Raw genomic sequence first — 14479 nt, 5'->3', positions numbered from 1 at the left:
TTATATCATTAATTAATCTACATTTATATATTAAGCAAGATTATATAATAATTATTATTCGTTTTTATTCATTTGTTCCCTTATTATTAGTTTTATTAATTTTTATTCTAGAGTAGATTTTTGTTGTAAAAATGATTTAAAAAAGAAAAGAAAAATAAAACTATTTTCATATAACCTAGCAACATATTTTTCGACTTAGAAATCAATATAAATTCATTTAAGAGAAAGCGTTAGATAATCTTTAACAGATCAAATATTTGTGATTCCAATTAACACGATACTCCGACAAATTCCCAGCTTCTTTTTTAAACTTTGTTTCGTATCAAATGACAATTCAAGTAAATAGTTTTGAACTGATCATTTATCAATCGATAAAATAAGTTAATTCGTGAAATATAAAATCATTTCCCTCCTCTTTTCTTTTGTCTTCTAAATGCACAATTTAATTGAAATTTTATATTAGTTTAGTTCTTTATTATTATTATTATTATTATCTCCATTTTAATCATGATAAAGATCTTATTTTTAGACTCGGTATCTTGAAATGTCGAGAAATACAAAAAGTTGGGGGGGGGATTTCTGTATGTATGGATGTTAGTGTGGGGGGCACGATTTTTCTCATCGACTTTGAAGCTTAATAATTCCCGTGCTCGTTGTCGAATATTTCTGAAATTTTTTAAGGAGATTTGTGTATTATGGGGATTGAAGCTATTAAATTTTGGTGGTTAAATGTTGAAGGAGTGGGGAGATAAAGGGGGTCGTGTGTCATATCTTCGGACTTAATGGCGCTTTTATTTGTTACTAGCATTTACAATTTTTTTTTTTTAAATTATAAAACTCATCTCCATCCCCAAAATTAACCTTTTTGCTGTTTTAATAATAATTAAAAATATAAAAAGTTTTTAAATAAAATAACATAACAAGTGGCTACACACTCGGTTTTAAATCTTGTTGCCGGGAAAGTTTAGCAACTCGTTGCTGTTTTTTTTATTCTTTATTCTATTAAAATTTAAATATACAGCTAAGAACTATAAAGTGAAATAGTTTCCAAACTCTTTTAGTGTCAGAATTTTTCTTATCGTCGTTATCTAGAATACATCTCACAACGATTTTAAGTACAAAATATTCTTCATAGACTTTATTCTGATATAAATTTCTTAGCAGCACTTTCGAATATGAACAGCAAGAATATTAAATACTTGGCTTTCCCTAGTTGAATAACATATTCCAGAATGAAAGTGTGATCGGGACAAACGCTGTATTGGAACATAATCATTAAAATCATCATTATCATCACCATAAAGATAATGAGCCACTATTAGATATAAATGGACCGTTAGTAAGTTCTGATTACTGAAAGTTGTTAATTTGCACATTAAATTTTGCACTTCATGCTTCGATTTTCATAAAATTTTGATTACTAAAATTAAATTAATAAAATAAATAAATTTTAATTTCATATAACTTACTAGTAATAAGCTGTATGAAATAATTTACCTGGAGTTAAGGATTCAAATAAGTTTTTTTTTTTAATGTCGATACATGTTTAATTTTTAGTCACAATATTCCTTATTTAATTTCCAATATAAACTTATTAATTACTTTTAATAATTAATCATAATTAATTGAAATATGTCCCGGGGCATGTATCACTAATGAACGAAATAGGCCTACGTTTAATAGCCTGAAAGTAAATCCTTGATTAGAGAAAAAGGAGAGAAAAAAAAAAACAATATAAATTAAAACTAATTCAAAGATAAAATGAAGTAAAATTTGATAAAAGTCAAAGTCAAGCTGAAGTATTCACTGTTTATTTGCAAAAATAAAGTAAATTTTAGTAATTAAAAAATATTTAATTATCTTTTAAGTTTTATAAATTTAAAAAAGTATCATTTACGTTATTTATTTTCAAAATTTTACATTAATTATACTAAACTGTGCGATATTTAATGAAAATAAAATGCGGATGCCCGCTTTATTGATTGAGGAAGCGATTTTTAAAGTGCTTGAATTTGTCTATATTCATTTATAAATTAGGAATTAAAATTTATTTTTAATATTAAAAATAATACATTTAATAAGAATTTATAAATTATCCATTTATTTTTATTTTTTATCTCAATTTTCAACTGTCTCTGACAATATTTGTGTGTGCTTAGCAATAAATTTTGTTACTTTTGCCTCGATGAATAAAATTAATTTACTAATTAAAAATCAATTTTCTAAACAACAATTTAATTAATATCAAATTAATTAAAGTAAGATTTTAAGTTTCGTTCTATCTAGAAAAATTCTATTATTTTACACAATACGTGTATAAAGGACACTTTATTGGACGCCGTTGTTTTAGAGGGAGTGCGAAGACTCCCGTAAAAATCTCCATAACTTCACTAAAATAGTCAGGAATTTAATATAATTAATTCTAAGTTTTAATGAATTTTGGAAATTTAAGACATTCGGAAAATCCAATTGAAGTGACAGGCCTGAATTCTCCTTTCTAAAATAGTCCTGGTATGAAAACATCATCCTGATTGTGATTTCTCATCAAAACCTACGTACATCTTTAAAAGGAATACATTAATTAAAAGAGAAGTAATGAAATTCTCATAGGAGATATCGAAATTGCTTTAAATCTTTCTGATTTTACTTTAGTAAATATCACTGTAAATATATATTAATTAATATCATGATACTATATTCAATGAACTTATTAAGACCAAATCTTTTAAAAATAAGCAGAGTTAAATTAATTGTACTTTTATATAAATCGTATATTATTTTTATAATTATTTATATGATTTTTAATGCCTATATGTCCTGGCCTAACTTATAACGTAATCAAAGTTAAAAAACCTTTCTTTTTTTTATCAAAAAAAATATCTTATATATATAGAGTAGTTACAGGTCATATATACAAGGGTAAGTTAAAAATTATCTGCACTTTGGCTGCAGGATTTATTGTAATCAATCTACAGCAAGTCAAATATGTAATTTCTGGACATAATCGCCCTGCTTTTCGATACACTTTGTCCACAAATTTATTCCAAGTGGATCCACCACCCATTCTGGAACTCATTTCAAGTTTAGGGGATATACTTCTAGAAGTCCTTCTAAAACTAGAAGTAGATCCCTAAACTAAACTTTCATTTCTCAAATATGTTTTTCTTGTTATTGGATTTTCAGTTAGGACTTCTGTAATGTGACACTTAGAATTTGTATAAAATAAATACAAAATAAACTTCTATATTCTACTCTGTCAACTAGTATAATTCCATTATAGATCTGACGGCAGTTCTTGTTGCTCTCCAATTTTTCAAATTTTTTTCCTCTAAAATATTCCATTGTCCCCGAAAGGCCATATGGCCCCGTTGAGAACATGCATCAAATAAAATTAAACCTATATCAATTCGTTTGGAAACGATTAACTTTGCCTGATGTTCTTTTCCACTTTAATACGAAAGTGAAGGACTTAATTGCTTGAAATTAACATTTTAGAAATCAAAGGTGCTTTGCATTAATTTAATTTAGAAAATGTAAAGTTACTGTAAATAATTTGTACGAAAATCTCGTACGATTAGTGAATCATCAGTTAATGAGGTGTAGAAAATCTCATCTACCAACGTTAATTTAGTGCTTGATTAATTATTTTTGATCAATGCCACAAAGTGATGTGTCAATTCCGGAAGGATTACTCTCCAGTAATTAATTTTTGAATAAATAAATAATGAAGAGTGTCAAACTTATTAATTTCTTAAGTATAATCTATAAAACCCTTCTTATATATTCCAAAATTTATTTTAATTATTCCTATATGGAACTTTTATATCAATTTCTATTAAAAAATGAATCATTCAATAGAAAGAGATAATCATACATGAAATAAAAAGTTTAATGTTAATTACAGACTACATTAACAATTAACAGGAAATTATAATGATAAAATTATCTACGAGAACAAAGCGCAGAATATAGTGCTGAGTCGATGGAATGTAATTAACAGAAAATAATAATAATAATAAAAAAAAGGTTCACACAGTTTTAATTACTTTCGTCTTGATCAACAAAAAGGAAGTTTAATTATCTTAAATATATTTATCAGGTTATAAAAGTGAAATTTAGACAATTAAAAAAAGAATTTTATTGACAATTAATTCAACAAAGATTACAGTTCAGTCTGTCAGATAATCACCATCAATATCAATCACATCTAGGCACCTTTGCTGCAAGCTTTCAATCCCGAGAGCACAGTATGACTAGGGTTTTTCTTTGAAGAAAGTCTGGTGTGTCGAGTATTGTATATTGGCAATATGATTATGCAGGGCGCGATAGATGGTAATCAGTTGGTATCAAGTCTGGACTGTAAGGTGGATGAGGCAGAATCTCCCAGCCCAGACTAGCCAGTTTCTCTAAGGTCATCTTTGCTCTATGTGCAAGAGCGTTGTCGTGACGGTATCGGATTTTGTTAATTTTTGGAATGTATGGGAACATTCGAGTTGTTATGCTAATTCTCTGGTGTTCAATCATGGATTATCAAATCTCAGTTGCAGGAGAACGTCGTCATCAATGGAATCGATACCTGGATGGGCAGCGATTCCATTGAAGATATTCCATTATTTTATCTTGAAGCCAGAAATCTCCATCATTGAATTTCTTGAACCAATTGTAAAAAGTCTGTCTGTTGACTCTGTAACCTCGCCAAATGCCTTGCAGATGAGATCGCAAACTTTCTCTGCGTTGTGGCCACTTTTGAAGTGATAGAGCAACAGCAGACGAATGCGTTTTTTTTTTTTTTTTGAAAGTTTCATGTTTTCAAACGTCGCTGATGCATCTATTTTCAATGAAATATGTGATGAAATTTCCTCTAGTACTCTACTTACATAACCACATCGAACGTTCTACAACAGTTTTTCCTATTCATTTCTAAAAAATCGAAAATTTCTAAATTTCACCTTTACAACCTGATAAATTTAGTGTTAATAATGAAGTTGATAAAAAAAATTAAAATAAAAGACATTTATATACAGGAATTTCGAGACAACTAACTGCGAGAAAATTAATTCCATTTCAGTGTTCTACGGTCTCCACGACACTCAAGTTGTTGGGCTGCAATTTTAAAAAATTGTAGACATATAAATTCCCACTGTCGTCCGTCTGTCCTTCAGTCCGCCTGTCTTTCCTTAATCTCGAGAAGGGTGTTAGATAAATGACATTCATGACCAGATATGAAAACCTTAAGCAGGAGGCCCCGATTAACTATAAAATAAAGCTTCAGTTTGCTTAAGTTGGTAACACTTAAGTGGAAAACAGCGGTATCCCTTTGCTCGGGAATTTTATAATTGGTTACCAATATCAGTTTTTGGTAGGACAAATTTTGAAAAGAAAGAGGAATTTGGTAAATAAAATCATTTATAGAGGAATTTAAACTTATTTTTGATTGTAGAATTTACCCTTAAAATTTTGGCGACGAGTTTTGTTGCATCCTATATAAAAACTAGAAAAAGTATTTATCGATCTATTTACTGAATTCAAAACACAATTTTGATAAAATACACACCGAAAAGATTTATCTCTTACTAACAATATTTTTTATATTAAAAGAATAACTTCTAAATGTCGACTTGTTATAAAACAAAAATTATATTATATCCTTTAGTATAAATATTTAGAATTAAAATCATCTGAAATCAAAATATAAAAAATTCATTTTAATTAATTAATATGGATTATTTATATTTAATTATTCATTACTATTATCGCCGCTGTTGGATTGTCCTACTCAGTTGATACTTGTGCCTAGTGCTATGCTGGATTAAGGTCAAGAAAGATGTAACCACAAAAGTAGTGTAATTTTTATGCTGTTGGTATGTAGCTTGTATTTGTATTTAAGAATTTCTTGACTGTATGACGTGTTTAGTAGCTGCTTTCTGTATTGTGATATATGTTCTGTTAAGATCTTATATTTATAGACTAAGGATGGGCAATGTGAGACTCTTTGAGAATGACAAAAAATATGACAAAAAATAGAAAACACACACACAAATAATTTGATATTTAAATAAAATATTTCATAACATTTTTTGAAGAAAATTCATTTTAAACTCGAACAGAAATCTAGCTTACATTTGAATAAAGTTTCTTGATTATTTTTACTTTACTGTTATCATATATATTTTTAACCATTACTATTTTATGAAATACGAAACTTCAGATTGTCATTAATTTAAATAGAAAAAGTTTTTATATTGTTTTTCTCTGTCAATTCCACGTTGTTCATTAACATTAAAAACTCTCGGAAAGTAAAGCTGAAATGTTACAGAATATTGCAATATTCTGAAAATTTCTTATCGAATATAATCCTCAATTTTGCTATCTCTGCTATATTACGCTGGAAGTTTTAAAATTCAAACATTGGTAAATAATAGATATACATAAATTTACAGCAAACACAATTACACGAAAATGCAATGTATGCAATAATAAAATTAATATATTATAAGAAAAGTTTAAAGAAAGAAACGTTTTTAAAGGATAAATTGAAAAAAAACATAAAATATCAAAGACAGAAATAAGAAAATTGTATATTCAAGAACCTACATAAAGATTAAAACAAAAATAATTACACATATTAATCTATTTTCAAGATAAATTCAATAAAAAGAGATTGAGAAGAGAAATGTAATCTGAGATTAAATTAAAAATTTTTTACTTATTTCATTAAAATAATTGAGATGACATTGAAGAAGGGGAAAAATCTTTGTAAAATACTGTACATACGAACTGTTTTTCTCTGTATCCAGTTTCAATGAAGATAATGGATAAGTACTACCTTTAAAATAAATGAAACAATTAAATATTAATTTTCGAAGGAAAATATTTTCTATTAAAAACGTCATATTTATTGGATACATGTTGCAAATTGGCTAATTAGATATAAATAAATTTATATTAATTACTCATGTTTTATAATTCTATACATTTTAAAAACGAAAACACGTAATGACTTGTTTTCTTTTTATATTCTACTTCTGAAGTCTACCGCTTTAAAGTCCAGCAGTAATCCGCTACATGTTCTCGTTACACCTTCGCTCTACCGCTTTTCATTTGAGAATGAGTCTGATGGAACCTTTCTCTATGTTCATCAGAAACAGCTTCTAGGTTGGCGGAAAAAATCTAAATGGGAAAGCAGGAATGCATCTTGAGTGACGTATTGTAACCCAGTGTTTGATAGAACGTTACCAATTTCTTCACGATTTTCTCGTAGTTGTTATCTCGTACATTCCCCAAAAAACTCTTGCTCGTGTTTTCGAATGTCTCTCACGCTGTCCTTTCTGCTGGATTAAGTTCCTCCTAAAAATTAAGATCTTTCAAAAGCTGTTTTACTTGGGGACCAACAAAGATTCTCTCCTTTACTTTCGCATCGCTTAGATGAGAAAACTTTTGCTTCAGGTCAACAACGCTTTCTCCTTCTCTGTCTACACTTTTCGTAATGTTTTTCATCAAACCGAGCTTGATATATAGAAGAGGCAAGAGGATTTTAGTATCAAGCAGTAACTGGTCATTGTTCGACTGTTTCATTCACATAAAAACAGAAGAATTTAATGTATTCTTCTTGAAAACCTGTTATCATTGCAACAGCTTTCAAGTCATCACACAAAGTTCTTAAATCAGCAATAAATATCGTATTCGCACAAAAAGCATTTTTAATTAAAGATAACTATGTTTACTATATGGCATGCGGACTCAAAAAGATTCGCTACCTCTGCCCAAGTGTTTACTCCTAAGAGTTTGTCAATGATTATGTCACATCCTAAGTTGATGCTCTTACGACTATCAAATCATAATCAAACACAGTTGTATATGGTTTTTAGAGTTTCCTAAAGAACCTGTAATACATTAAAATTACTCTTGGTTCCAATAACAGCCATACGCTTAGATGGCCGAGCGAGATTCGAGCTCACAACTCCTATTTATAGTGCTTTGCTAGTTATGCTACCCGCCTGCTTCCTGCCAAATTGCTTAGTAACTATTTAGCCTTACAGCCTGATAAAGAATACGGCTTCTACTTTGGTATTTCAAAGTACAGTGGTGCCTCGTACAACGTACTTAATCCGTTCCAGGTGCACGTCCGTTAAGTGAAACGTCCGTTATACGAAACGCATTTTCCCATAGAAATACATGTTAAAACATATAATTCGTTCCGCAGCATAAAATAACCGTACTGTACCATAAAAAAAAAATGAAAATGATAGAGAGCCTATAATGAGAGAGTGGTCATACGGATAGCTGCCGCCATGTTTTTTCCAAACTGCATATTTAGCCGCAACCACATACTATACTTAGTTGGGAAAACTGAAATAATCTAGCATTTATTTAAATGGAAATTTGGGCAGAAGAAAATAAATGTAGTTTTCAATTTTTAGAATTAACTTTTACTATTATTATTTGTTCATTTAATGTACTATTTAATAATTTTTCGAATTTGTTTATGATGAACATTACCTGATGGATGAGTGACGAGACAATATTCTTTATTAATACCTTAAATGTTAATAATTAAAGTTGTTTTTTGGGGCTCTAAAAATAGATTGAATAAACGTGATAAAATTATACGAAACGTCTCGCAGAACAAAAGTACTGTATAGGCTATATCTCGTGGTCTTTCACCAGATAAACTAATGCCATTTATTTTTAAAATTATAAAAGAAATTATAGTTTTCATTTAATTCGTTACCTTTTATATAATTTCTTTGTGTAGAAATATAAATAATAAAGATTTAAACAAATATACAAAGTAAAATCAAATAGTTTTAAACTTCAAAAACGCGCAAAATATCTACAGCACATAGTTATAGCATTACAAAATTAAATATTTTTTTAAAAAAGGCATTGGATCAGCAATAAACTCAATGCTTTCTTCTGAACAATAAGGATGTGGGATATAATATACACATTTACTAAATTTTCCACTAACAATGCCAAAAATTTTCCACATTGCCTGATTTATATATCCCATATCAGAAGTTACAGCATTGACAATTAATTCCAAATCTTCAATATTTTTAATTATATCAAGAATTATATTTTTAAAAACAGAACCATCTGTTGAGTTGCTAGTATAAAAGTATGCAAAACTTTGTTTCTACCTCGTAAACATACCACTTAAAGACTAGTGAATGAGTAGCCAAGCCTGTATGATTTGGTAATGTTATTTCGCCATAATATGTATTAGTAACTTACTTGTGTCATAATCAATGCTAGCAGTTATTGATATTTCATACAAAATTAAAACACATTGCTTTTCTTTATTTGTTTCCGCATCATCAGTTTTTATTTTAAGAAAATCAAACAGTTTGTACAATATTCCACTTTCAAATTTTAAGTTTTCCAGTTGTCTATGTAAGGTTCTTAAAGATGGATAAGGCAGATTACATCTGAGTAAGCTGTCAATCTTTTGAATCGCAGCTAAATCTTAATCCTAATGCTGTACAGTACAGTACGTGATCGGTTAACGAACATAATCCGTTCCAAGAATTTGTTCGCTATCCGAATTGTTTGTTAACCGATTATCAATTTACCATAGGTTTTTATGGGAATTTGATTAAATTAATTTGTTCTGGAGATCCCAAAAAATAAAAATATATATACATTTTTACTGTATTCATTTATATGTAGTAATAAAAATAGATATATACACAGTCTTGCATTTTTATTAGTCATATTTTTTCCGTTTGTGGGGGTTAAAGAATCTGTCTAATGTCGATTGCTTTTCTCTCTTCTTCAAGATTTTTCAGAAGTAATTAATAGCATTGTAGAGATCCCTATGCCTATTAACTTCAACCTGGTTTGGATGCCATTCTAAGACCGTCGTTCTGACATCATCCCACTTCTTCAAAAAAATGTTTAATAGCAGATATTGACATTAATTTTCTTTTTCAGAAAAAACATATCTTGCCAAGTTTTTTGATATTATTCATTCAAGAGTTCTTGGCGTTCTTCTGTCGTCAGATCAGTTTTAGGTTGAATTATGAGTTCATCAATGTTTTTTATTTCTCAGATGTGATTTTTGTTACTCCTTAAGCTGCTTGAGTCTTCTTGATTATCCTGTATCTTTCTTAGATAAGATTGAACTGCGGCCTACTGGAGACCTGTTCAAGCCATACTGCCCAGTAACATCAGACATCTTCTGCCCACTCTACCTTTGCTATTATACTCTCACATTTCAAAAATAAAAACCGACGCAAAACTTAACGAGTGCCTGTCCGACAGTCTCGTAAATACTATAAAAGAATTGTTTCTGTCAGAAGAATAAAAGACTGGAATTACAAGAGAGAGTTCCAAAGTTTGGAGAAATACTATCCGATCGGTATATACCGGGTTGAGCGTCGATGTTGACGTCTTTTGCTCTCCGAAAAGTTTCGAATTGTTGCCCGAAGACAAGGGAATACCAATCAATAATCATTATTTTACGTCGCTTCTTCTTGTGTTTATTCTGTGAGTTTTTTTATACTCTTTACGCCCTGCGGACACTAGGAGGGCCTCTTATAGCAGACCCATTATGGGTTCGGCCAGGCACACAGTGGGGCGACCGGTTGGTGAGGAACGGGGCCCGACATATCCGAACGGACCACCCGAAAAATACCCGGGGATTCCTTGACCCGTGCGGATTCGTTCCCGGGTTTCCCAGAGTCGTAGGCTGCCATCTTGACCACTCGGCCATCTGGCCTTGTTCTGTGAGGTGTTCGTTGTCCGAACATAAAAATCTTTCGCGAAAGTGTTCATTATCCGATTTGTTCGTTAACCGATCACCCACTGTATACACTGTCTCATTGGACCATTTTTTAAAACACATTAATTTTCGAGAAATGCAGACTAGTTCATCCTCTTTAAATATGTTTTGCACAGCCGTCTTAACTTTATCATTTTGACAATCTTTTAATTTTTGTTTTCTATTCCTAACTGACCTTTTATGAAGATTGATTAATTTAAGTGTAATTTATAATTTTTTTTCAATAAACCTTTTAACTCAAATGTTTTATCTTTACGTTTTTTAAATACTGAAATCATTGAATATTGTAGAATTATCATGTTGAAAATAATCTGTTGCTGGTTCATAACTTGATGCTTGTTCAGCAAAATTTGCATCATCTTTTGAAATTTTACAGGTTTTTAAAAGAAGTGGGTTTTGTACTGCTGGAGTCCTTCTAAATCATTTTTAGGTGTGAAAATATGAAAGAAACAACATTATACTTCAATTTTCTAGTTCCATCAACTCTAGTTTTTTCCCATTGATCATCAGGAAAATGGACGTTAAAATCAGATTATCATTTCATATATTAAAACAGCACATTTTGATTTAAACAATTTATACTATTACTTATTTATTGATAACTGCATGGAAATTATCAAGTAATACAATACAAACCATACATAAATAACATATGTTATTTAAGTAAAAATTATCTTAAGTAAAGAGTCTCATATTAGTAATATATATAAGTTATTAACTAAGAAATAGATTGATATGATATCATATAGTATACATCTGTATAAATTATATATTTAATAAAAAATGTATAAAATATATAATTTATGCAAATATATACTATATGATATCATATCAATCTATTTCTTAGTTAATAACTTATATATATTACTAATATGAGACTCTTTACTTATATATATTACTTTTGTTATGGTTTGTAATTGTATAATTATTTTATAAGTTTCATGCAATTAAATAATATATATAAATTTGTTTATAGAATATTAAATGTATTCTACTGTGAGATGTATTTATAAAACAACTTAATTCTTGCATAATACATATACTTATATATTGTTATTTATTAAACTAAAATGATAATTTATTATAAGTGGCTTATGATAAATACTGTATAATTGAAATATATTTATTATTCATCAATCAAAATCAAAAATTCTACTTTATATACTTTATATTGTAAATTACAAATTTATTGTAATTTACAATACTTTTAATTAAAATAAAGTAGATTTGTATAATTAAGTATGTACTTTCATATCAGACATTGTATATCACATATTACAAATATTAAATTATATTAATACTTATATTAATTTATGTATACTGACTTTTTTTTATTTAAATTTTAAGCAATTTTGACTGTTTTGTGAATGAAAATACCACCCAAATATAAAAGATTTTTAATACTTCACAATACCTCACATAAACAGCTGCTGTTGTTTGCTTTCCAGTTTTTCTTTTCACTTTTATTTCCCAAAGCTTACGACGTGCAGATCTTTCGGTAAACTTTCATCAAAAATCCTTTCCCGCTGCGATTTGTACAGCCGAAAGCAGCACATCCAGTCATATTCTAAGAATTACTAATTGATTAAATTGTAAAATAAGCAAACTTAAAAAATAACTTCATATTTAACAAATATCAGTATATATTCCTAATATCACTAACCTTTGATGAGTTTTAATTCGTTTGCAGACAATGAACGTAGAGACGATAAAATTTATTCATCAAGCTTTCGTTCCAATCTCCCTTACACGTTGTTTGGAAGAGTAATGGCGGCTTACAGTCATGTGGTCACAAACTGCCAATAGAAAAGCGTTTCTTATACGGCCACTCTCTCATTATAGGCTCTCTATGGTTGGACGGTTGCAGGCGCTCTCTAGTGGCGATAATATTCTTTCGCAAAGTTTGCTTACTCTGTACAAGAAATGAAACATAAAATTTGAAAACTGACTGAATAAAAACTTTGATCAAATTGACTTAAATTAATTACTGTATTTAAAAATTTGAAATAAAATATGACGGAATTTTTGATGATTTAGCAACATACATTTTTCTTTCAGTGATGATAATATACGTTGTATTAATAAACTAATTAATAAATTTACTAAAATTTTCATTATAATTTCGAAATTTGTAATTTAAACTTTCTCATCAAGACTATAATTATACTTTTTATCGTTTGGAAAGTTACGAATAATCTCAAAAAGTATCATACATATTCATGAAATCTGCATGCGAATACAATAATATATCTTTAGGTATAGCCTATACACTATATGGTAAAAAATATCCGGATACATGCGAATAAATATACATTTCAACAAACGCCTTTATCACAAACACGTAATAGTGGAAAGGACCTCCTTTTGTTTTAATCACAGCCTCCTCTCTCCGAGGAAGGAGAAGGCTCTCCGCCAAATTTTGGTAGACAGCTGTAAAGATATTCCTTCATTCCTCCTTTAGAGAATGGTGAGGTCACTCACAGATGTTGGGCAATTTGGCTTGGCTCTCAATCGCCGCTCCAATTCATCCCATTGTTATTCAATGGGATTGATATCTGGGTTTTGGGCATTCCCGTCCATTTCGACAAACCTTGCTACAGAAATCATTCCTTTCACACACTGCTTTGCGGCAAGAGGAATTGTCATATTGGTAAAGAAACGGACCCACTCCAAACTGTTCCCACAATGTACGTAGAGCAGAATTGTCAAAATTTCGACATACGCTGCAGAGGAAAACGAGTACGCCTAACTGAAATAAGCTGTCCCAGCCATTCAAGGAATACGAGCCCCACACTATGATACCTCCTCCTCCAAACTTTACAGTGGACTCCACACAGTCATCCAGCAGGCGTTCTCTTGATATGGCCCAATCCACACTTGACCGTCTGATTTCCAGAATGTGTACCGAGATTCATAGCTCCACAAGACGAATTTTCATTGTTCGAGAGCTTCATAGATTCCAAACGGCACTTAGTGTTGACCTGGTCATGTGTGGCTTACGAACAGCTGTACAGCCATGATAACCAAGAGTCCTCATTTCTCTGCAAATAGTAATATAGCAAATCCTTCAGCAGAGGACTTCCGATTACTCCGGATCGCACTCGACATCAAGTTCTTGGATCTACCAGTTTTCTGTTGTACTGTAGTTGTTCCTTGAGATTTCCACTTGGCTATGACATTACTCTCAGTTGAACGAGTAATGTGTAACATGGCTGAAATCTCACGATAAATTTGTAGCATAGGAGACATCCTATATTTGCATCGCGTTGGAATCCACTGATCTCTTTGGGGCAACTCATATTGTGTCGAACTCAATCTACTATTTATTTCGTGATGTGTAAAGGTGAATATACTTGCATAGTAATTTACATATGGTATAGGACAAGTTCCTCTATTTACGGGGGGTGTCCGGATACTTTTGATCACAGTGTACTTAAATAATAATCGCTAATTTCTCTCTAATGTAACTTTTATAAGATTTAATGCCCATTCTTAGTTTTTCGTAATTCTTGTTTTGTAAATATATCTATTTTTAAAGTATTACTTTAAAATCTTTAAATTTATTTATTTAGTTTTTTAATTTCAATTTCATTATTTTGTTTAAGTTAATACAAGTATCACACTGTAAGATAATGGAACAATTATCGGAGGTTAAATCAGAGATCAGTTTAATTCATCAAGATATCAAAGAAT

The 14479-nt window shown here is 29.9% G+C and overlaps 1 long non-coding RNA gene across 1 annotated transcript in view; it reads right to left on the bottom strand.

Moving 5' to 3' along the window:
* LOC111628526 overlaps positions 1 to 14479 on the bottom strand; it is an 82681-nt gene that overhangs the window by 31363 nt on the left and 36839 nt on the right. The window contains exons 2-3 of the long non-coding RNA XR_002757188.1: positions 12450 to 12698; positions 12201 to 12363 (exon numbers count right to left, since the gene is read on the bottom strand). This is a non-coding gene — a long non-coding RNA (uncharacterized LOC111628526). The remainder of the gene's footprint in view (positions 1 to 12200; positions 12364 to 12449; positions 12699 to 14479) is intronic.

This window comes from Centruroides sculpturatus, unplaced genomic scaffold, assembly GCF_000671375.1.
Source record: "Centruroides sculpturatus isolate CEXI.00-Female unplaced genomic scaffold, Cexi_2.0 scaffold426, whole genome shotgun sequence".
NCBI classification, from domain to species: Eukaryota; Metazoa; Arthropoda; class Arachnida; order Scorpiones; family Buthidae; genus Centruroides; species Centruroides sculpturatus.
Note: the sequence above shows the minus strand (reverse complement) of the source record. Positions and strands in the feature narration are given on the sequence as shown.